Here is a 24170-nt window from a genome sequence, read left to right on the forward strand (position 1 = left end):
TTGTACCAACAAAGGAAATGAATCAACTGCGTTGCATCGATATTAAATCTAATTATTACCTACTAAATATTATTTAACTTTATAGTATCTAAGTTTGTGCAAATAATTTTATTATTCCTATCTTACCACATTTTGTACGTTACAAATTCATCCACAAATCACTACCTACCTATTTTGTTTATTATTCCAAAAATAATTTTGTTCTAAACAGACGAATATATTCTGCTCGCTGTATGGTTAGCGGTATTTGACTAAAGTTTTGGCAGTTTTGCTTTAACGAGCACAACATTTAATATTTACTTTGCTTGATTCATTTGAAAAACAGAAAACTTAAAAATCAACAACCCTTACTTTTATGTATCGACCGTAGAATCTTGTCAAATGCGTTAGTTTGCAAACCGATCGGTCTAAAAAAACGAACGCTATCTGAAATTCTTAATTCTTTTTACTTAGGGAAACATAAAATACAAACACGGTACACAATGTATAATAAGATAGTCTTCAGGATTCACTAACAACGGCGGTTTCAGAGACATGGTCAAATGCTTTTACATTGACTATTTTTCTGGAATCGTATTTACTTGAAAAGTAATTTTTTCTGGGAAAATACTTCAAGAAACGTATTGTACAAGAGTACGAAGTTCATACGCAATAATTTAAATAGGAAGGACAAAGGCTTAGGAGAAGATGGTTGTCTTTAGTTGTTATTAATATTATTTTTACTTTTCTTTATATTATATTATTTATTGAATTTTTCATATTACTATGGTTGGTAATGATTGACGTAAAATGGTAAAAATTAGTAAAGTTTAAATAATAGCTATATTTATTGGCTCGACACTTTATATTATAATATTGAATAGTCAATCTTAACTTAATATTCGTGTCTGAAATTCGTTATATACAAACTTGCTTGAAAACACAAAAACACAATTAAATAATAATACAGTATGTTTGTTCGAGATTGTGGTATAATTTAGCAGCATCTATATTTAAAGTCTGAGATGGTGCTGGTGAGTTATTTTGGTATATACATATTATATACTGTAAATAATATTTTTAAAACATTTTTTCAGCAATTCAGCTAGTCAATTTGTAGGTAATAAAAGTTACACAAACTAATAAGTTTTACACTAAATTGATGACATTTTTCAATATTGCGCCTAGAATACATTAAGAATGTTGATGATCATTTCAAGGATAATTGTTTTCGATAAGTACCCGGAATAGCATCATAAGTGACGTAGGTACTTACGTTTATGAGCACTTGAAGTGGTAATCATCACAGTAAAACTTTATAGTGAAAGTGTATTATTATTAGAGCGATAGAAAAAGATACTATAATAATTTCATAAATAATCAAAAACAGTAGTTGAATTAAACAAATAATTCAAGCACACAACGACCATACAACATTATTGTAAAATAGTGTGGTATTGTTAACAAAAAATAAGTGAAGAAAGTCTTTTGTATAGGTATTAGATATATTATAAAAATAATAAATATATAATGTTTATTGAAAATAACTCGGAATCGATCATATTACTCGTCAACACAATTTTTCAAAACGCACACGTTAACCGTTCACATTTACGTTTAAGGTTGTGTTCAAAGTAGTTTATTATTATATTATAGCTTATATAGTGATATCGGATGTGGTTTTTCTTTACATAATTTCCATAGCTCAAGATTCAGAAAGAATAGTTTAATAGCTTATGACGCTTGGGTAACTTTTCGTGGTGGTGAATTCAGTTTCAAAGGGTTTCATATTCCGTTCCGCAGTAAACAAATTGCCTCCGTACCGTCGAAATCAACGTGCACATTACGAGGACAATATATATGGACTACTATTTTGTGGACGTTCTAAAAGTTTTTCACTAGTTTTGGTGTCCACCAGTATTATAAGGCAGATTTAACAGACCCTGACGTACCATAGGTTTGCAGCAAAAAAAAAAAAATAAATAAATAAAACAAACGGAGACCAGAGAAACTCGCGAAAAAACGACATAAAATAGTACTTTTACGTGAGGAAAAAAACAAGAAAAAAAATGTATCTCGGATGTTTCCTTCATCTAAATTAATATGGCTCAGAGGAAAAAAAAAAATAAAACGCAATATGTCCGAAGATTTGGTAAAGTATTAGAACCGGAGAGCAGACGTCGAATGTTTTAAATCCGTTAAAACTACGGCGAGAGACATGAAATATAACCTCCAGTTTATTTTGGAGAGTAAACGCACTTAAGATTATTTGTTTCTTTATAAATAATTTAAAAGTAAACTGGAGGTTTAATCAATGATTTGAACGGAACATATAAAAAAAAAAAAATCCATAAACTATAAGAAAAATAAAATTCACTCGAAGAAAGATGGACTGGTGTATATGGGCACACATAATAGACGAAACCGCACCGCACCGCACCGCATCGCATCGCTGCGCACCGGGGGTCCCGGCGAAGACCAAACGCCCGAATTCTCCGAAGGTTAAGTCAGCTTATTTTGCCGCCGTCACACGTGCGCTTCTGCGGGACGCGGTGCGAGCTCATAAATAATTGAATAGCCGGAATGAATGCGTTAGGGTGCGGAAAGAGTTGAAAATTTCCATTAGGATGTAATATAATAAGAGGCGAACGCGGATAAACGGCGACAAAAAATTACTTTACATATTATATGCCACTACGGTGACGGATGGTGCTTGCACAGCTGCGGGTGTCGCCGAAGGTCCGAAGCGCTGATACGACGGCCGGGCCTAAGTCCGCTGGCGATTTCTCGGCCGGTTCATATTAAACGAATAATAATAATAATAATAATAATAATATATTATACGCGCGGGTGTTTGACCAGCTGTCGCCGCCGCTCGTTCGTTTATATAATATTATTATTATTTGCCACTGCCAGCGAAATAGTAATAATAACAACAATAATAATATTATTATGGACACACACTCCGAGTCCTCAAAAACTTTACCGGTTATCCCGCCATCGCCCCCCCCCCCCACCATCGCCATTATCTCTTACCGGTTACCGCCCACCGGGTGACCGGGTATCCACGGTACACGTACGGTGTTTTAATAATCGCCTGCTGGTCTCGTATATTATATTATATTATACGCTGTTGCTGCAGCCGTCGGATTCATAAATAAAACAACGACGACGATTCGGCAGTCGAACGGCGCGGCGCCACCGTTTTATAATATATTATATTATTATTGTATATCGTAACCTTTATTATCATACGCGAATAACATTATATCATATTGCTATGCGGACGACGTGGCCGACGGCGTATGATAATATGATAATACAGTTTAATATATTGTTTCACAAGTGCACACCACACGGAAAGAGAAAGAGCACTGCACCGGTGACGGCCCGGGTCGTCTATTTTCGGCAGTGGAAAACGAACGAGCGTGACAAAATAAGATTTTCACAGTCGTCACTATGGAAAACCGACGGAATGACGCGAATCGTAATAGTTACGAGCGAACAGTCTGTCGAAAACATTGTTTTTCATAATTAACTCTATATTAGAGATCACCTCAATTAGAATACTTTTTTTTTTTTTTTTGCTTAGTATAGGCCATTTAAGCTCTTCGCCGCAACCACCACATCTTGCCATGCTTCTCTATCATTAGCTAGCTCTTCGCCGTATATCACTCCTAGCAGTTGCAGGTCACTCTGTCTACCCATCTTTGTCTTGGCCCTCCTTAATGGTATCTTTCCATTGGGGATCCATTTTGTCGCCTCTCGAGTTATCTGGTCTTGTGCTCTCCATATGTGTCGCGTATATAGTTTTTGTTTTAAAAGAGACAAACTTAGAATTTAAAACCGGTTTTAGGGCGAAGAGACATCTGTGAGCTGAATTAATTATTTCTTGGATTTCTCTATGGTTATCTCCATCTGCTCTTGATTCCACTCCGAGGTATTTGAATGTATCAAATCTTTCGAAAAGCATTCCGTTCACCACTAGGCTTTGTTGGTTATAGTTTTTGCACGATAATATCATATATTTGGTCTTTCCATCATTTACCATGGATTTGCTTCCCTCTATAAGTAATTCTGCTTAAGTCTTAATTTCATCCTCTGTCTTGTCAATTAGCACTATATCGTCCACATATGCTAATAAGTTAATATTTTTATTTAGTAGTCTAATCTCCACGTTAGTGTCATACAGTCATCTAACCACTGATTCCAATGCAATATTAAAAAAACATGGGAGACAGTGCATGTTCCTGTCTTAATCCTGTTTTAACTTTGAATTCCTAAGATATATAATCATTGACCTTAATTAGAATACTTACATCATAATAATATTATGGTTTCCATGAGTAAAGTAGATTTTGGTTCGGTCAAACTCAAAGTAAATGTAAAAATATATTGATAGTATATTGAAATATTCGTATGATGGCCAATTTGTATAGAGCTAAAACTATGTAAATATTTTACAGGTATAATTACTGATTTTCATTAAGTATTCAAATAGTTAGGTAAGTTTTAAAGTTCGGGCAGGTCGTGTCCGACGGAAGAGTAAATATTATATTATACATAGGTAATTGGCGAGTGGGCTTTGCGAAAACAAACACGGTGTTCTATTAGAACCCTTTATGTAATATATTAATGTATAATATCATGATATCATGATGACGTTATAATAATTTGGTGAGATTCGTATAATATTATGCGCGTCGGTACAGACATAACAAATATTACGATAGGGGAACTTCAAACGGGACTCATGTTTTTCCGAAAACTCGTTTATAATATCATTATTATTGGGTATGTGTCTAGACGTCCAGTCCGTGTGTTTCGATAATATTCTAAAATGATAATATTACAATAGGTGTACCGCACATGTTTCGGCCAGACGTTAATACGGTTTTAGTCGGATTCACATTTTGCGCATACAATTCATCAGAGTTCAACAGTGGTTTTTTTTTTTTTTTTATCTTTTTTTTTTTTATTTCAAAATAACCCGTACTTGATGCTAATCTATAATTTAATATTGTATTGCCGTATTATTCAGATGCGCGTGGCGGGCGCACCTTATTGTGCATATGTACACAATATACATCGTCTGCAGGCAACAGTATAAAAGCTTCTTATCCTGTACACATTTGTAGAAAACAGAGGGAAAGCACGCTTTAATATTATACGACTTGGATAATAATATTATATAAGTAGGATAAAAAACAGACTACTTTTTCAAGACGAATACATTTATAATAATTATATACCAGTTATTTTGCAATTAAAAACAAATATTGTATAATAAAACTAGGTGGGTAACTTAACTAAGAAGTTTCATTAATTATCTAATGAAATTAAATATTATTACGATAATAATAATAATAATGAGAAAAAAGAAAAGTTTTTGGAAGTTAATTGGAATCTTCTTGCAGGCGGTATCCCGTGGATAATGTTAAGCGATTCCTTGAAATAAAAACGATTTGGAAACAGTTCTAACACCGAATTTTGACTAACTACACGAAAAAAAAATGGCTCTCTAATATAGTCGCATAATTTTAATTACCAATTTTCGTGAATATATTTTGTTTAAAAAAATGTCCACGTCAATGATATTTCGAGTACCTCAGAGTCAGTTAATTCGGTGCAGTATTATTAACCGCACCGCAGATTGTTGTAAGTGTAAATAATATATCATTATTATACTGAATTTGATCTGCGTATTAAATTAAAAATAACGACGCTCTGTAAAAAGAATAAAAATAAATAATTTAAATTAGTCATAAATTCTCCAGTCTTTTCCGGGCCATGATATCGATTATCTGAATAACACTTTGGCGGTAATTAGCGGTGATATCGTAAATAATTTCAAAAGTTAGGGACATTAAAAAAAATTAAAAGCAAGTTTTAATTTTTATAATTTACGCCCGAGTGTTCCGGTTTCTGTTCTTTTGTGTAATCGTTTTACACTGTTATCGCGTAACACGCATATTATAATTCCTGTTAAAACACTAATTTATGAAAGTAGTTTTTTACTCGTTTGCTTTTGACGGTCGTTTTTTATTCGACTGCAATGAACTAGCGCAAAACATTTGCAATTATTAACAAAGATAACCAATCAACGGTAGTCGGTGACATTGCAACATATTATATTGATATACCAAATTATAAGATATGATTCACTTTTTATTTGCCAAATCCGTGTAACACATAGACCTAAAATCTAAAATATAGAGGAAGAATTTATGTTTTTCCTACTAAAGAAAAATGGTTTAGTAGTTCTATGTCGATTTGATTGTAGACCACACTCATACGGTTTTAAATGTTTTGTCCATCAACATGTTTGAGCAATAATATACTTGCAGTATTTTTCTTCAATATGTTAGGTGACGAACGTGATCTTGGGCACATGCTATTGATGGTTTTGACAATTATATTCTACGTCACTATAATAGCAAAAGTTAAGTAGGTGTACATCGCACTTGTTCATTAAAAACTAAGTACCTATCTGTAAGTCTTAAAGATACGGAAACATAAAAATAATTATAATACACAGGTATATACGAAAACATATAAATTATAATCATTAGACGTCATAAAATATTTTTTTTAATTTTAAATAAATATAAAATATAAAGTGGAAAAAAATATCTTAATTGGCTTTATTTTTTCTCTCAGTGGTTTAATTCCTCTCATTATTTTTTCCAATGGCTGAATACAAAAAAACTTTTATGCCTCGAGTAAAACACTTATCTCATTAGAAGTAAATCTTCAAACATACATTTTTGTGTGAAGGAAGAAACCAACATTCCAAATGCCAGACGCCAACATTTATGCTCAAAACAAATTTTAAAAGTTTTTGAATCTAATTGAATAAAACCATATTTAGTATAGATTAGAAATGATGGTACCTATACTAACACAGAATATTGTTGAATTTTCTTTATATCTTAGAAATGGAAATAAATGTATGTGCATGAATAAGAATATATTATTTGTATTTATAAGTTCAAATTAAAATGTAATATTAAATTAATTGCCTAATCAATAATATAATAATGTCAAAATAATTACGTTTTGGATTCAAAACAACGTATTTTTTTTAGGATAGTTATAATAGTTATATAGAAACCACATTATACGCACAGCCAATATTGATAGCAACCATAATATTGTAACAATATTATTACTAATTACAAATGATATAATTGTTCGACTAGACAAAAAAAAAACGAAAGTGATTATCTTGTTGCCCGATTGTCGGCAATAAATTAAATGCAGGACCGAATTTTCGTGAGGCGACGATACAACTATGTGGGTTTTTCCCGGGTCCATACTGCATCTGACAGTGTGGTGGCGAATAATAACCAACAATTGTAAGCAAAATCGGCACCAGATACAAAAAGGGCATGCGCTAAGTCTTGCCCCGGTCGACGCCTGGGCAATGTCGAATGAGATGCTCGGACTTGCCCGCAAAAGTGTTTGATAATAATAATAATAATAATGTCGTACATAATATAATGATAATATTATAATAAACGCCATTATTTCCGTTTTGTGTGTGGCGGGGCTGAGTGGAGTCGGATCTGGAGCGGACGGGGCGCCAGGCTTGGCAAAAAGCAGTCTCGAGTTGTGAGATTACGACTCGGGGTCGTATAATACGCGTATATAGAATAATAATTATTGTAATTTCGCGATACACCGCATAATAATAATAATAATAATATGAGTATCGCGATCCTACGCGCCGCTCTTTCGGAGGTAAGGTCGGTTAATAATATGTATGTATATTATGTGGTGCATATAAATATGCGCTAATTTTCTACCCCCTCGCCGCAAAAATATAGCGGTCGGGGGGGGGGGGGGGGTGCGAGTAAAAACCGTTCAAGTATATCATAAACGCACACGCCCCGAGACACGGAGGATCCAAAGAGACCGAAGTTCGTGTCGCGTAGTTAGTTGTTTTCAGTTGGGCGTCTTTTTTTTTTCTCTAGGGCCAAACAGTCTGCACGCGCGTTTCTTCTCTTCCGCACATTGTGCCATTACTTATGATTATTATCATCATCATCATCATCATTATTGTTTTATCGTCGCTTGTGCGATATATTACGGTACGCGATAATGTGTACGACCGTCAGAACTATAACGCGGTTATGGTTATAGCGCCGAAGTTGCCGAAATGTCAACGGTTGCAAACGTCACGGACAGCGTCGCAGCGAACACGCGACAAAAAATGGCCCGCGAAATTATTTATACTCCAACTTAACGCACGCAAAGGGGAAAAAAACAAAATCAAAATAATGGAAAGTTGCGAATCTACCCCTCTATTGATGATGATAATAATTATTATTATTATTACTGTGCGGAAATTATCATAATAATAATTATGACGATTAGCAATTTCGATCCTTTCATCGCAAATAAAGCTCAATTAATCCGTCTTCCATACGGTTTGCATAAGAAATAGTAGTTCATTAAATTATTATGATATTATAACGAGTTATACCTACCTATACCGTGATTTATGAAAAAAAAAATGACGGCCAACATTAATAAACCGAAGTGAACCCGAAGAGACACATACAAATTTAGTATACTTATTTACGAGGAAAATTGAATAATAATTCTGAAATAAAGCCAGTTTCAGATGGATACCTGGTAACTGTGTGTTGTGGTACCTGCGAGTATAGAATAACTAGTATAGTTAAATTATACATTTTCAACAATTTTTCAATAGAAATTTTTTCACATTTAATTCGCATTTAAAGACCATTGATTTTAATTTCAATTTGATACAATTTAAATATATAAATTTAATAAATTTAATTAAAATCGCAAAAACAAATTGTTTTTAGAAAAATGATATTGTTTTCCATAAATAGCCAAATAGGTAGTCCAATAGTAACGTGTTATCATAAGAAATTAAATGATTCAAAGTAAAACAGTTTTGTTCAAATTTGTAACTCAAGTACTTTCCCTATTTTAAATGTATCCATTATTTGGATTTCTGTGACATATATTTTCTATATTGTGTAAAAAATTACTTATAAAAATAATTATCATAGGTATATGTTTCGTATAAAATATATAACAATACAAATTATCGTATATACATTGAATACAATTCCATAGAGTTTTTTTTTTATGTACCTATTATAACTTTCAATTGATTGTTTTGAGACATTTTTTTTTTTTTAGTTTAGTTGTCTTCAATTATACTTTATCAGTTAAAATCCGTTGAAAATATTAAGGCAAACAACATAGTTGTACATCCAATTTATTATTTTATAGTGTATTAAAATTTTAATTATTGAAAATGTCCTTAACTTAGAAGAAATATACAGGTATAAATAATAAAACATTTCGATAATAGATAAATTACTACACTAAAATGATCTGTTCGTACTTAATTCCATAAAAGTTAAGTACACCATACAATTTTCAGTATTTTCTAATACGATTATAGGCTATAGCGATAAATTAATTTAGTTCTATGTTAGGTATGTGACGTACTGTTAAATAAAAAAAAACTTTGATCAATTTTCGTTTACTACGTTTAATCTTATTATAGGTAGTAAAATCTATATTTAGTTTAAAACTGTATTTTTTTGTTATTACACAAATAGTATTATATTGTTTTCAGAAATACGCTTTTGACGTTTGAAAAATTATAATTGAATCGCACGGTTATCCGGATCAAAAAATAATACATATTTATCTATATTATATATTAATACGCTTCTTTCATCAGTTAATATTGATTATTTTGAAAAATGTAAACGTATAAATATGTATACTGAGTATTGAATGAATATTTTTTTTATTCATAATCAACCAAATTTGAGATGAGCAGATGTAAACAGTGTATAGGTACAAAACATGCTGCTGTGTACCCTTTGTTATGTAACTCTGATTTAATCTAAACTCTTAAGTATTTTAAAATGAAGAAATGTTATGTCTTAATTATTTGATAAACATTGAAATTTTCATTAATTATTCTACTTCAGAGTATGGAATTAAAAATATAGGACATAGGTTGTTTTTTAAAAACTAAATGTCGATAGTGGTTATATCAGCGAATGTTAGGTATACAACATAATATGCACGGTATACTGTTAATATTATAAAATTTTATCTTGTATGTACCTCAAATATCTTAAGATAATGAATGTCTACAGTCAATGTAATGCCCATATATTGTTACGGGACAAATACACACATAATGCACACCACTAAAACGCCCATTCTCATAGCCAGCATATATTGTCATATGGAATGAGACACGAGACTTTTGACAGATATATGGATTCTGCCGATGGAAAATAACACCATTACAACCAAGTGACCATCGAAACGAGAGTAGTTGGGCGTGCCTAACCCATCAGCCAATAAGAAACCGCAATACGGCGGTGAACGGGTATATATACCTGTGCGTTCCCCAATGCGCTTCAAAAAGCTTTTGATACTGTCTGGCATGATGGACTTCTCCACAAGATGATGTCCATGAATATCCCTCTACAACTTATAAAAATTACTGAATCTTTCCTCTCAGATCGCACCTTTTCTGTAAAAATGAAAACCAAAATTCGTCAGTAAGAAAGGCAAATGCGGGCGTGCCTCAAGGCTCTTGTCTTTCCCCTACGCTCTTTAATATTTATACAAATGACCTACCTACGAATATTAATGCTCGAGTCTCGTTATTTGCGGATGACACAATGTTTTACTGTTCAAACCACAATGCGCGTTTTGCATCCTTACAACTCCAAAAACAAATAAACCTGGCATCAGACTGGTTTAAAAAATGGCGACTTCGTATAAATGAATCCAAAACCATTGAAATCCTGTTCGGCCGTACAAAGACTACAAACATCAATAATATCCAAATAAATAACATTAAAATCCCTTGGTCCAGGAGCGTTAAATATCTAGGAGTAACAATTGATCGTAAATTAAACTTTTCTACTCACGCGTCAAACATTGTTAAAAAAGCTACTCAAATTCGCGGTCTACTATATTCAACTTTAAACAGGAAAAGCCCAATCCCCACCAGAACCAAACTAAACCTTTTCAAAATGTACATTATCCCTATCTTAACTTACGCCGGTGAAGCATGGGCACCCTTCATCAGCACATCAAATGCAATAGAAGCAGTACAGACAATAGGTATCAGAGTAATACTAGGTCAACCGTCCATAGTAAAAAACTCAGTACTTCTTCACACAACCGGTTTCATCCCTATCAAGCACTTAAACAAAAAGTATGCCTTAGCAACCTTCCACCGTATCTCAACTTCTCAGTACACCCATATAAAGAATATTGGCCGGACTTCCCACCAATCACAAGCCTCTAGTCATAAACAACGACCTAGAGTAAAATTATGGGCAATAAGTTAATATAAACAAAAAAAAAAAAATCCTTAATTTGCAAATTCCACTTGACATCCAGCTACTAGCAAAGGCAAAAAGCCTGGCATAGTATATAGGCAAAAGCCGTCCTACCAAGTAAATAAGTAATGCGCTTCACTATCCAGTTAACAGTCAACACGTCATCTGCCAACCAACACTTTGCAGCCAGCGTTCAGCAGCAGTTCTTTAAAACAGCCGTCCTCACCACTCTCAACAGGGCACCAGCGCCCACAAGTAAGCCGCCGCGGAAGCGACGTCCCTCCGTAAAAGCTGTCGTGGGGCCGCGCCCTCACATAGCCACAGTATCCCACCCCTCCCAAAAAGCCACATCCACTCCCATCAAAAAACGGTATTAATAACGGCATCCAACGTTCGTTTCCCCCCCCTTCAACACCATCCACAACGGGTTGCCTATACCATACGACTGACGGCGTGTATCTTGCACAGGGTCAATCGACTATCAGGCATCGTCTCACGCACAGACACCTGACGAACGTCCTCGAAGTGCTAACAAAATCGCGTCAAGGCGTAAATACGGGCAACGCCGTAATAGTTTTACCAAAGACCACGGGGCCAACGGCTCCAACGACGTCAAGGCTGAACCCGTCCCGGCCGACGGTTATTACCGTCGGATAACCACGGGAAATACATGAAAATTGTCCTTCTCAGGACAATCAATTATATATCATACATAGACCCCCCCCAAGCGCGCTTGTTACGGCCACACTCACAGGACTAAACCCATAGAAAGGACGCCACTTTTGCAAGCGGGCCCGTGTGTTTAAGTCTCTTCCCCATCCCATAAATTGTGTCTAACCTAGTAAAGAAAAAACGTTCATATTCTTGTACGGGGATACCGATGACTGGCTGGCCTTCGGACCCCTTCCACCTATTGTAAAATATATAATTCATTCATATACCTAATGGAAATAAACACGTGCATTTTATATTGAAATAAAATAAGATTTATCCATTATTACGCAACGGTGCCACGTTGAGTACTTGCACCGTTTCAATATTTATGATTTATATATTATATATATATATATATATCCAACGCGCTAAGTACAAACAGAAAAGAACGCCTTAAATTGCACACAAAGGCAAAACACACGTGAAAACTGGAAGCAACACGATTTACGAAAAAAATGTCTTGAGAAAGCATAGCAAATTTGTAGTTAAATGATGAAGTTTAGAAATACAATTATCTAATTGGAAAATTTACGTAGAAGTGCGTGCTATATTTTTCAAATCATTTTGAACAATATCGACTGAGTTATAGTCAATTTAACTAGACGTTGTTGTAGCGTATTTTAGACTTTTTATTAGATAATACTCACCGTAGCTCAGCATTACAATGCACTATCCGACACCAATGGCAACCATTACACAACGAAAAAAAATAAAAATACTAATTTCACTATTTCTATTATAATCTGCTACCAATAGCAACCATTTATAAACATATAAACTTATTTTATAAAAAAAGAAAAAAGACCATTGTAAAACCAATATGTTCCCGAAATAATAAGGTATCAACAAAAAATAAGTGATATCCCAAAAAAAACACTCTGCCAAATTCGATGGAATTAAAACGCTAAGCATAAAAAAACGGCTCTAAAAGTTGTGATATAATTGTATAGCTAAGTCTTTGAACTATAGATATCAATATATCATACTGTTAAAATAGTCTGCTAAGTAGTTGTACTTTGCTTGGTGACTTACGTTAAGAATTTAAAAATTCTATAGCATAATGACTGCATAATAATAATATAGTCTAGGTGCTATCATTGATAAACTATATGTGTAATAACATGTGCGTTGTGTTACTAATCAAGTGTTTTAAAGTCGCCAAACTAAGTTCAATTATTTAGCAGATAACTTTTAGAGCCGTTTGTCTTATACTTAGCGTTTTAATAACACGGAGTTTTGCGGAGTGTTTTTGTTGGGATATATTATATAACACAAAATATTCACTATTATTTTATTTTCAAAAACAAAAAAGCACTACAACTTGATTGGGTGTTGAAAAAAGTTAAAAGTTATCTTGGGCATGATATTGTGTATGCTGGATCACTATATGTTTTATAATGATAAATCATCGACTGTTAAAATAGTAAAATATAAATAATTAATATATTGTCGTCAGGGCCTAGGCCGGCAAATTTTGTAAGAAATTTAATAAAAAATGTATTATTGTTTATTAGAATTTATAATGACTCTTGTCTTGTTAATAATTAATACTGACCTAATTTGTTTATAATGCGATTAATTTATTAGCAATAAATATTAAATTTGTTTTTCTTGGGATAGAGGTGACGTATTTAAAATGGCCTAGGGCGGCACCTGTTCTAAGTCCGGCACTGATTGTCATATACGCCGATCTAGCACACCATTAAAAACACACAATTGAAATACAACACTTTATTACTGTTTTGTCCAACACTGTCACAGTGACCGATTACCGCTGAACGACCCATATTTGTCTACTCATACATTATTATCGCTTAACCTAGTTTCTATGTATTAAAACTTACTGACTAAGACTTAATACTACATTTTGTTACGCATTATATACATGTTTACTTAACCTAGTTAATAGTCTACAATATGAATAGTATTTATGTTTATATACTATTATGCATGACACAACAATATAACATACATATGTGGACATTAAATGAACTGTTTAATTAATTATTTAAAAAAAACTTATAATAGGTATGTAATTTTCATGATATAAGTTATAATATTATGTAGGTATTTTATCAGTTTATTATAAAACATATTTATAAATAATCCAGCAAACACATAATATTATGTCCTAGTTAACTTTTTAATGCCCATTCGAGTTGTAGTATTTTTTCGGATTTGAAAATAAAATAATAGTGGATCTCTGGTGTTTGTATTGATCGGGAAAAGGTCAAATTTGAAATCGTATCTGACACTCTTTGTCGAACAATGGGTGCCGGTAGCAACTTTTTTGCTGGATCAAAAGTAATCTTTGTTTTTTTTTTTTTTAAATAATGTTTTTATTGACTGAATGGATATACTATTGTTATCGATGACTTATAGAAAAAAAACTTCACTCTTGTGGTAGTCATTAGACTTGGATTTTGAAGGAAAAACAATAAAAGGTTTCATGGCCTGAAAAAAAAACTGATACGCATCTACAAAGTTGTTTGTGATACATCAACAATAGCAGCCATTAACAATTTCAAATCAGTTATTTTTTTTTTCAACTTTAAGCTCAGCCATATCCACAATTAATTTTTATATATTGGATGGGATATGTGCAAATAACTAATTTGCTTGCTTATATTGAATCGATAAAAATATGTACATTAAAAGAAGTGGTGAATATGAATTATTTGAGTCACTATATCTGGTCCTATTAGAGTTACTGTGCACGTAAGTTTGTAGACACCTCTTTGGCTCATAATATAATAGCTCAATTTTTATTGCCGGTTGTATATTTCTATAAACGATTTGTTCATTGCTTCACGAAAGTGTAAATCCTTAAATTATTAGTTGACGGCCATGAATTTAATATTGCAGAAAATTATTAATATTTATAAATACTCGATTAATCGTGTTCAACTAATTATTTCGATATGATTATAGTATTATCCACGTTAGTAAATGGGTGAATAGTTTTGCATATTATATTACGCTCTGTCAGCATAATATTGTTATTGTTTGAAATAATATATAAACAAAATGATTAATATTTCAATAATCATTAATCATTTGAAATATAAACTAGGTATATGGTACATCAAAATGTATATACATTTAAATTAAAAACTTATATTTTTCTCTGAAACAAATGTGACAGTATACATGCAATATAATTCCTTATTTGGTTATATATATATAAACATTTTTTTTGTGACTAATTAAAGAATTTTCTTAATTTTTCATGATTTGTTCCATATCAAAGAATATTGTGTTCCGAATTTATTCCCAGTTACTCACGCACAATGTTTTTAGCATTTTAATATTATATTGAACACTGAACACTATTATATCAGTCTATACGTTTTGATTGCTTACCTATTTAAATTTATATCAGTGGAATATTAAATTGGCCTATTTTATGAAAGCGTTAGTAATTCTATGTTGTTTCTAATAATTGTATTGGCTATCTTTCAACATTATTCTTATAACTCAGGCTAATTGCTAATTTAGTACACTTAGATTGCTTAGTTTTATATATAACAGTTATTGTTCAATTTTAGATATTTATCATTACTATATTATTAGGCATACATTTATTTTTTGTCACGCCTGCACGGAAAGTTTGCTTTTCGGTAGCGGTTGAAGCGTTAGAAAGCGTCCTTTTTCCATCCAGAGGGTGGTAAAGTGAAAATCCCAAAAAGTGCTGAGCGCATATATCACGCGCGTATCACATGCGCAACCAGACACTTAAATCTATACTACTGTCCTTACAAAACATAAATTGTTGGTTGTATTTTATATTCATAAAATGACCTGTTTTCGTAAATATTTTTTGTCACGCCTGCACCGAAAGTTTGGTTTTCGATAGTGGTTGGAGCGTTGGAAAGCGTCCTTTTTCCGTCCAGCGGTTAGGTCTAGGTTAGGTCCAGGAACTATTGTCTAGTTGTTGCATAGTTCCCTGCATAACCTTTGTCATGATCGATGAATGCAGATGTGTGACAACAAATAATATGTGTGGCTCGTGCGGGAAAGAAATTTCAGTGTTGGGCGAAATGCGGCCGAAGCTCCGGCTCGTACCACACACATCACTCGCGTCTGAAATAGATCACTTCCCGCCGTTGTCACACAATATACTACTTGAGATATCTCTGAATATGAAATTTGATTTTCACTAGAACCATATTGTATTTACAATAATAATAATGTATATTCATGGATGTGAAGAACTTAATGGGTTGTGAGAAGTTTGTCATGACCGACATTTTGAAATACTGAACTCAATAAAAACTAAGGTATCTGAGAGTGTCTCGAGTGGAATTATGTTGAAATTAAAGTTGTTTGTTTCAAATCTGAATTACTCTCAAGGGGGCTGGGGGCTCAGATGTGTAATTTTTTTTTTATTTGATAGTGTCATAAAATGAATCATTTGATTTCAGGAACTGTTGTAGAAGTATATTGGGAATATATTATTATGCTCGATGATAACTGATTGGAAATTTTTTTTTAAAAACCTCATTTGTTTTTTGTTCATTCACTTTTATGATAATTGTAACTTATATTAAAATAAAATTATAATCCAAATCGATGATGGGCCAACCATGGTACTATTTTGCATATTCACAGCGCCGTGTTACACGTTTTTAATATATTATTACTTATTAGTTTTCTTTATATTATTCTATGAATGTTTAACATTTTTTTTTATTTATTTTAATAATACAAGCGGATATGATGCTTTGAAAAATATTTACATATTTTACTTAAAATTAATAAATCATAAATATATTATGCAAACATAACATTATATAACATTAAATTAAATACTTAGATGGCAAGAGAGGGGTCCGTATTATTATATGTTTTATAGTTTAATTATTATATTGACTGCATTTTGTTTTACTAATGTAATATGACATTTATTGCAATCATAAATCATAATTCAGGGGATGAATTCAAAATACTCAGTTTTTCAAAAAGTATTTATGTTTTTTAAATATAATTTTTTTTTATAATTTGAACTAATAACACTATATTTTCAAAAATGAATTTTATTTTTAAATTTTAATCATCGTCATTATATTTCACTATTTACATTTTGAAATTAACAATACTATGCAAAAAACTCGACTGGGAATTTGAATGCATAAGAATCGGCTTTTACATGAGTAGTTATGTATATTAGTTATAACTATTTAAAGTTTTGATGTACTTAGTAGTGGACCAACAGTTTGCGATGAATCTCCTTGTACCGCTACACCACATAGCTCATCTTGTGAGGAGAGAGTCTTGTATATTAGCCAACTTTGACGTTGAACCGATGTCGTATATGTATTTTGATAAAAATTTACCATTTTCTGGACACCCGTAAATTTGGCGCGAATAAAATTGTATAGCGACTAACCGTTAGGCTTGGGTGTTCATAATAGATTTACACACGAATCTTTGCAATAATAATCGATAGTGTCGTCGTCAGCTGATTTGTTCGTGAAAACAATATCATCACTCGTCGTAAAATTGTATAGGCTAGGAAAGGGTCTTAGCCACTGTGTGCGCACATCGACGACGACGACACTTATCGGCGGGGGCTTACAGTGCGGGTTTTCCCGGAATGATCTATATATATATATATAGTATATACATTAGGCGATACGAATGAGACTCTTGGCGCGTCGTTAGCGCATATTTCAACGTAAAAAAAAAAATAATACTAAATAAATAAATAATATAATGATAAACCTGAGGATTTGCGGTGGTGGTTGCACAGAATGCCTGCGTGCACAACAATAATTCGGTTTGGTATATATTTTTTAATAGGTAATAATAATAATAATAATATAGGGATTTCTTGTGCCCGGCGTGTGTTCGGCAGACTGGGAAAGATTATATTATGTTATCTGAATATCATCACCGCCGCCGTCTGTGGGAAAATTCTGGACTGGATCCATGCGTCCTGTCTGCGCCGCCGGTATTTGATGGGCCTATAGAAATACGATAATCCAGACGAACGAACATCGTAATAATGGTTTATAGTAATCGAGATCCGACCTCCGTCTCCCCTGACCTGCCACCGCCACCATCGCGTATCCCGTGAACCATATTATAAAATACCTCCACGAGAGCTGATGGCGGTCGAGTGGCGGACGGGCGGTGGTGGGGGGGTAAGGGGAGGGGGCGGCGTCGAGACGACGGAGGGAGTGGTGCGGGTAAACCGATGACAGGCAAAGTTTTTCTCTCAGAACCGTCATAATGCGTCCGTATTTTCTCTCTTTTTTTATTTTTATGTATATCTGATTATTATTATTATTACTATTATTTCGTTATCCCGCGGTGGCGGCTGCCATACAAATATAATATGTTACAATGAGTATAATAATAATATAATGATATGCGGCGATGGTTTTATACGGCGAAACACAAAAGTACTTACTAGGTATATTATTATATTCGACGTGTCTGTATTGTTCGCGTTCGGTTAAGACAATAACGTACATGGTATGCATCGAAAATAGTTTTTTTTTTATCCATCGGACGATTTTACCTGGGCGCATTCGTAACGAAAGATGTTGAATTTTATGTATATACCAACAAAATATATCGTCTTACATATTATTAAGTAATAAGTACATATTATTTTATTGGCTGTTTTAGCTACAGTAGGAGTTGTGGTACGATTTTACTGATATCACGTCAGTATGTGATCGGAATGCAGCTGACATCTCTTCGCAGATTTCGATTTACTTAGGCTTTGGTTTTATTAAGACATTTTTTACTAATGAGCAATGACGAAGATATTTTAATATAATATTCGATGTTAACTTATTTACATATTTAATATTTTAATATAATATATTGTATTAAATTGGTATACAGCTGTTATTATCGGTTTAAATAAATCCATTTAAAACAACGACATAGGTAAATTGCTACACTATGTATATTTTATATCGTATGTTAAATTCAGAACCACGATGCCAAAAATTATATTAGGTTACATTATTGAGTATAAAATAATGATAATTTACAAATAAAAATATTTTGGATGATTTATCCTTTTCTATTGGTTTTAAAAATAAATTGTGAATTGTGAATATAATATTTATTTAGCAACTATGATTTTACATTTTTTGATACTATACAATTTTTAAAACATAAATTTAAAGATTACAGTTTCTATTCATTTTTTTTATTAATTACACTGGTTCTTAATTTCTTTGAAAAATAAATCGAAGACATAAAACTTAAGTAATATTCTAAGTTTCAAAGATAACTCGTGTACATTATCCCCAGTTAAACCTTTTTTAAGTAAAAAGAAATAAGATAAATAGTTATTAAAAAAATACTTATCATTCAGTAGCTTATAGTTTTTATGTACCATATTTCAAAATATAATTTTTTTTATGAAACAGTACTAAATAATAATGTCATCTACTAATTATTATTACAAATAACTATATATTCAATATTCATATTTGTTTAATTTATAACAGTAATAGTTACAATAAAGATTATCAATACATTTAAATAACTATAGTTTAATAAAATTCAAAATATGCAATAAATTTCGTTAATAATATTAAGATAGAGGTGATATTAGAAGCGGTAAGTTATAAATTACACACAATTTATTACGGTGCGATAATAAATAAATTGCTTTTCTAAAGTACTACCTGTCTTCAATTAGTGAAATTAAGGTGTACAATGTACATAGTACATTAAATATAATTTAATTAATATTTTTTAGCTTCTGTACCACGTTGGCAATGTCTGAACTCTGTTAATAAATACATTTTGGTTAGTATAATAAAGCATAATACATGGTATAGATATTCACACAGAATAATTATTAGGCAATGAAAGAGCTCTCTAGTCAAATGGCTTTTTGTTATTTATTTGATTTAATTTAAACTACAGTGCAAAATTATCCATTACTGTGAATGCATTCATTTTCATTGAGTACCTATATATACACAATAATATAACAATAATTCAATTCATGCGGTAAACGTGTGAAGACAGATAAACCAATATGGTTTATAACGAGAAATCCGGATATAAATAATAATTATTATGGATGTTTATTTTATATAAATAGCATACTATAAAGGACTCGGATATCGAATATCGTTAAGATGTCTAATCAATTTATGAATACAAAATATGAGTTGATCAATACGTTTTTTTCCGATATAAGAAAATAGAAAAATCTAGAGCCTTCAGCTTCGTCTTATTCATAACTTGAATTGTACCTACTTATTAAGTTCAGGACGCCAGACGAGCTTCCATGTTATCATCATTAAACGCTCAACCACTATTTCGATCCTCTGTTGTGATAGATTTCATAGATAGAATATGATTTTAATTTAAAAATCTGATAACAGCTTATTATGTCATATTATAGTTACTTAATTAAGTTGTCAAAGCAATTTGTTCGAATCAGTGTTGTTGGAAGCAGGAATCGTTTGACAATAATATGATGTTATGATTAAAAACAATTGAACAATCATAATTCAATATCATATACAAAAAATATAATTAAAAAAACTAATGACAATTTTAGTAAAGCTCTGATTAATATAAATATTGTTAATAAGTTTAAAAAAAAAAACATATAAATGTTATACCGAAAGCTGATTTATAAAAACAGAAAAACAAATTAATATATATACCTACTATTGTTCAAACAGTATTTTTTTTCGTTCTCGAAATAAATAATACCACAATAAAATTATCATCACTAAAATGTCATTAAATTAATGGTATTTTTTTGGTGAATTTGTTTTTTAACCTGAATGGAGTTTGATGGTCGGAAGAAAAATGCAACGTAGAATGTTTTAAATAATTGTAACTTAATACTTACCCTACGGCGTATGCACTATAATTGCACTAAACAATGCAACGATTGCCAATCAAGTAAGTTATTATAACTTGTTATTAAATATTAATAAAATTTATATACGTATTTTACAAGATGTATACTATAAATTATTATAGAGAAATATTAAACATTCAGTATTAATAATATTAATGTTCATATTTTATTTTTATTCATATTTTTTTTTTTTATCGTTGTACGAATGAAGTATTTAATTAAAACGTTTATTAAAACATCCCCAAAAACCATTTTTGGACTTCCAATGAAAAAATTCGTTTTATTTTTAATTTCCAATAGTTAAATAACAAATACAAAAACAACAAATGTCATAATTTAATTTTGTTTAAAAAAAAAACACGTTATCAATGGATGAGTTTTGCTCGACGTTACGGAAATCAGTGCACACAAATTCCAGCACGTTTGAACATTTTTTCGTAGCTTTTGTTTTGGAAATATTGAAAACGACTATTATTTGTTAACGGTCGTCACCATAAATGCATTTCAAAATATTAAATGTTCTATTCACAAACAAACGTACGTCGCGGCCAACGGAATAACGCTGCATTTTACCGGAAAAGTACCTAAATTTCTACTCTGCGGACAACGAACACGACGTTAGCGAAACGAAGCAAAGACATGTGTGTTTGTGGGCGACGGTCAGAGGTCGACGTCTTAAGCATTTGCAAACAATACTCCGAACCCATAGACTGCGGTTCTCGGGAAATCGGAAAATTTCACACAACCGGTTGTCGGACGACTGCAGCAACAGCTAGTAAGCGAACCGTCGTCGGCATTATTCGCATACGTAGTGCAAACATACGTTTTCTATATTATTATCACGTACCGTTATTGTGTTACACGATTTAGGGGGAGACGTCTCTCGAATTCACTCGGAAAACGCGTTATATCGGGTGAGTCGCATCTGTTGCGGCGTGACGGCGCTGGCCGCGTGCGTGTCTTACGAATCGGTTTCGGAAAAAACGACGTACCGGAGAGACAGAGACAGACAGTCATCGACATAGAAACGGATACGGAGACAGATATCGAGAGAGAGAAACACACACACACACACACATAGAGACAGAGACAGAGACAGACAGACGCATATCCGGTGTTTCGGGGCCGACGTGACCGGAGTGATCGGTGGGGGGGGGGCAGTCACACGCACGCGGCCGACCCTCGACGACTCGCATACAAAGCGTGCCCGCGCCTCCGCGCTTAGGTCCCATCATTGCTGTACTCGGAGGGGAGGGTCGTCGGGGTTTGCCCCGCGGAGGGCCGGCAAAAATTGATAAAGTTTTTCCGTTGTTTTGTTTTGGATTTTTTTCCCCATGCTGCAGTGTGTGTGTGTGTGTTTTAAATTTCGACGAACGGAATACAAATCACCGCCCGACACCGGTCGGTAGGTACATCAAAAACGTATTAAAGCGTATTTTCATATTAAGCATAGTACACAAAAATGTATATATTTTTCGCCACTCCCCTCCCCCCGCGCTCATCATTTCCTCGACTGCGACGAGAAATAATATCGGCCGCGACGAGTCTGTTGTTTTATTATGATTATTATTGTAGTGGTTTTTTTAATATCCTAAAAAATCTCACCGTCACAAATCGTGCTGTGTCTGTTTTTTTTTTCGCTGGATTCGATTTATTTTTGAACTCGTAATACGATCGTTTTGTAACCGTAATAACACTTAGGACAGCTTAAATTTTTACAACATCGACAAATTGAACCACCCGTAGTCGACTGTATAAGCATACTTTTTAAACATTTTTACAAAAATATACATTAGTCATAATAAGGTACCTATAATATTGTAACGTACCAAAAATATATTCATATTCTTATCTAATTCAGCGTTTATTGCTATTGTTATTGTTATCATCGTATTTTACAGTTCACGTCAAAAACTATATTATATTTTATTCGACGTTTAAACTTTTCAAACATACATAACATAACAGATGGTAGAAAAGTTTTTAGTGAAACCGTTGGGGTTTATTAAGCAAACAGAGAAATATAATATCCGAGCCATACATAATATCGTAACGCATATAATAATACTATAATATATATTTGTCGAGCGTTCTACTAAAAATAAAAACAATTCTATTTACCATCGTTATAATAATCATCGATTCGGATTGAACTTTAGAGAGTTTTATATTAATATTTTTTTTTTTTTTATTGGTCTTGAGCCCGGCAACTTTAATAGCTATTGTAAAGGTTACGGTTGGAAGGGTTGGTTGGAAACACGTGTAGAGTGGCAAGGTTTTTGTCACTATGGTGGTCACCCATCCGGGAACAAGTAGCAGCGGCCGTTGCTTACTCTCAAACACGTTTCGTGATTGATTTCATCCTCTGTGTCCAGCCACTTTTATATTAATAATATCGTTGTAGGTACGTACAATTTGCATGTATAACGTCGATTGCAACCAATGACGACGGGACAGGGAAATTCACGTTTCCGCCACATTATATTATAGTTGCATACAATTATGGGACACTGACGAGTACGTATAATTAATGTATAATACGCGTAATTTAATAACAACTAAGGTGTTGATCAACAACTGTATCAACGTTTTGTATACGCTGAATCAGGCTTATCACGTACCTCGGGCTTATATGGCTCTACCGACAGTCATCGGCTAATTAAACAGAGTCAGTGCTTTGGACTTGATGGCAAACGTTTTGCATAATGATAATGATAATGATATTACTATCGTCATCTTCATAATATTATTACGGGCGTCAATTATTAAAAGTGTCCGACCACTTATTTGATTTAGAACGTCGCGCATAATTTTGACACAAGACGTACCATAATATTACATTATATTTAGCGTATTATACTATTACTTTGTATAATGTACCGAATCCGTCGAACGATGATCATAATTTATAAAAGGTGTAACAGAAAGATCAGACAAAAAAAAATTATACTACACAAATGTGTGCCAAAATATTTATGTAAATAATTTAAGAAATTTACTCATGTCAGGAAATTACCAGAAATAATATTTTGAAAAAGCTAATACGTTCTAATTTAATTTACTCAAAAAATATTTATATTTTAAAAAATAAGATGCTTGACTTAGAAAAATATTTTTACCATCAAAATTATTCTTTTAATCAGATTTACAAATTGTCTATTTTGAATTTTTCCAAAAAAAATGAAATGAAATTAAAAATTTTTTATTTTTAGTATTAAAAAATAAAAAATATATTTTTTTTAATTATACCTGTA

This window comes from Metopolophium dirhodum, chromosome 3, assembly GCF_019925205.1.
Source record: "Metopolophium dirhodum isolate CAU chromosome 3, ASM1992520v1, whole genome shotgun sequence".
Taxonomy (NCBI): domain Eukaryota; kingdom Metazoa; phylum Arthropoda; class Insecta; order Hemiptera; family Aphididae; genus Metopolophium; species Metopolophium dirhodum.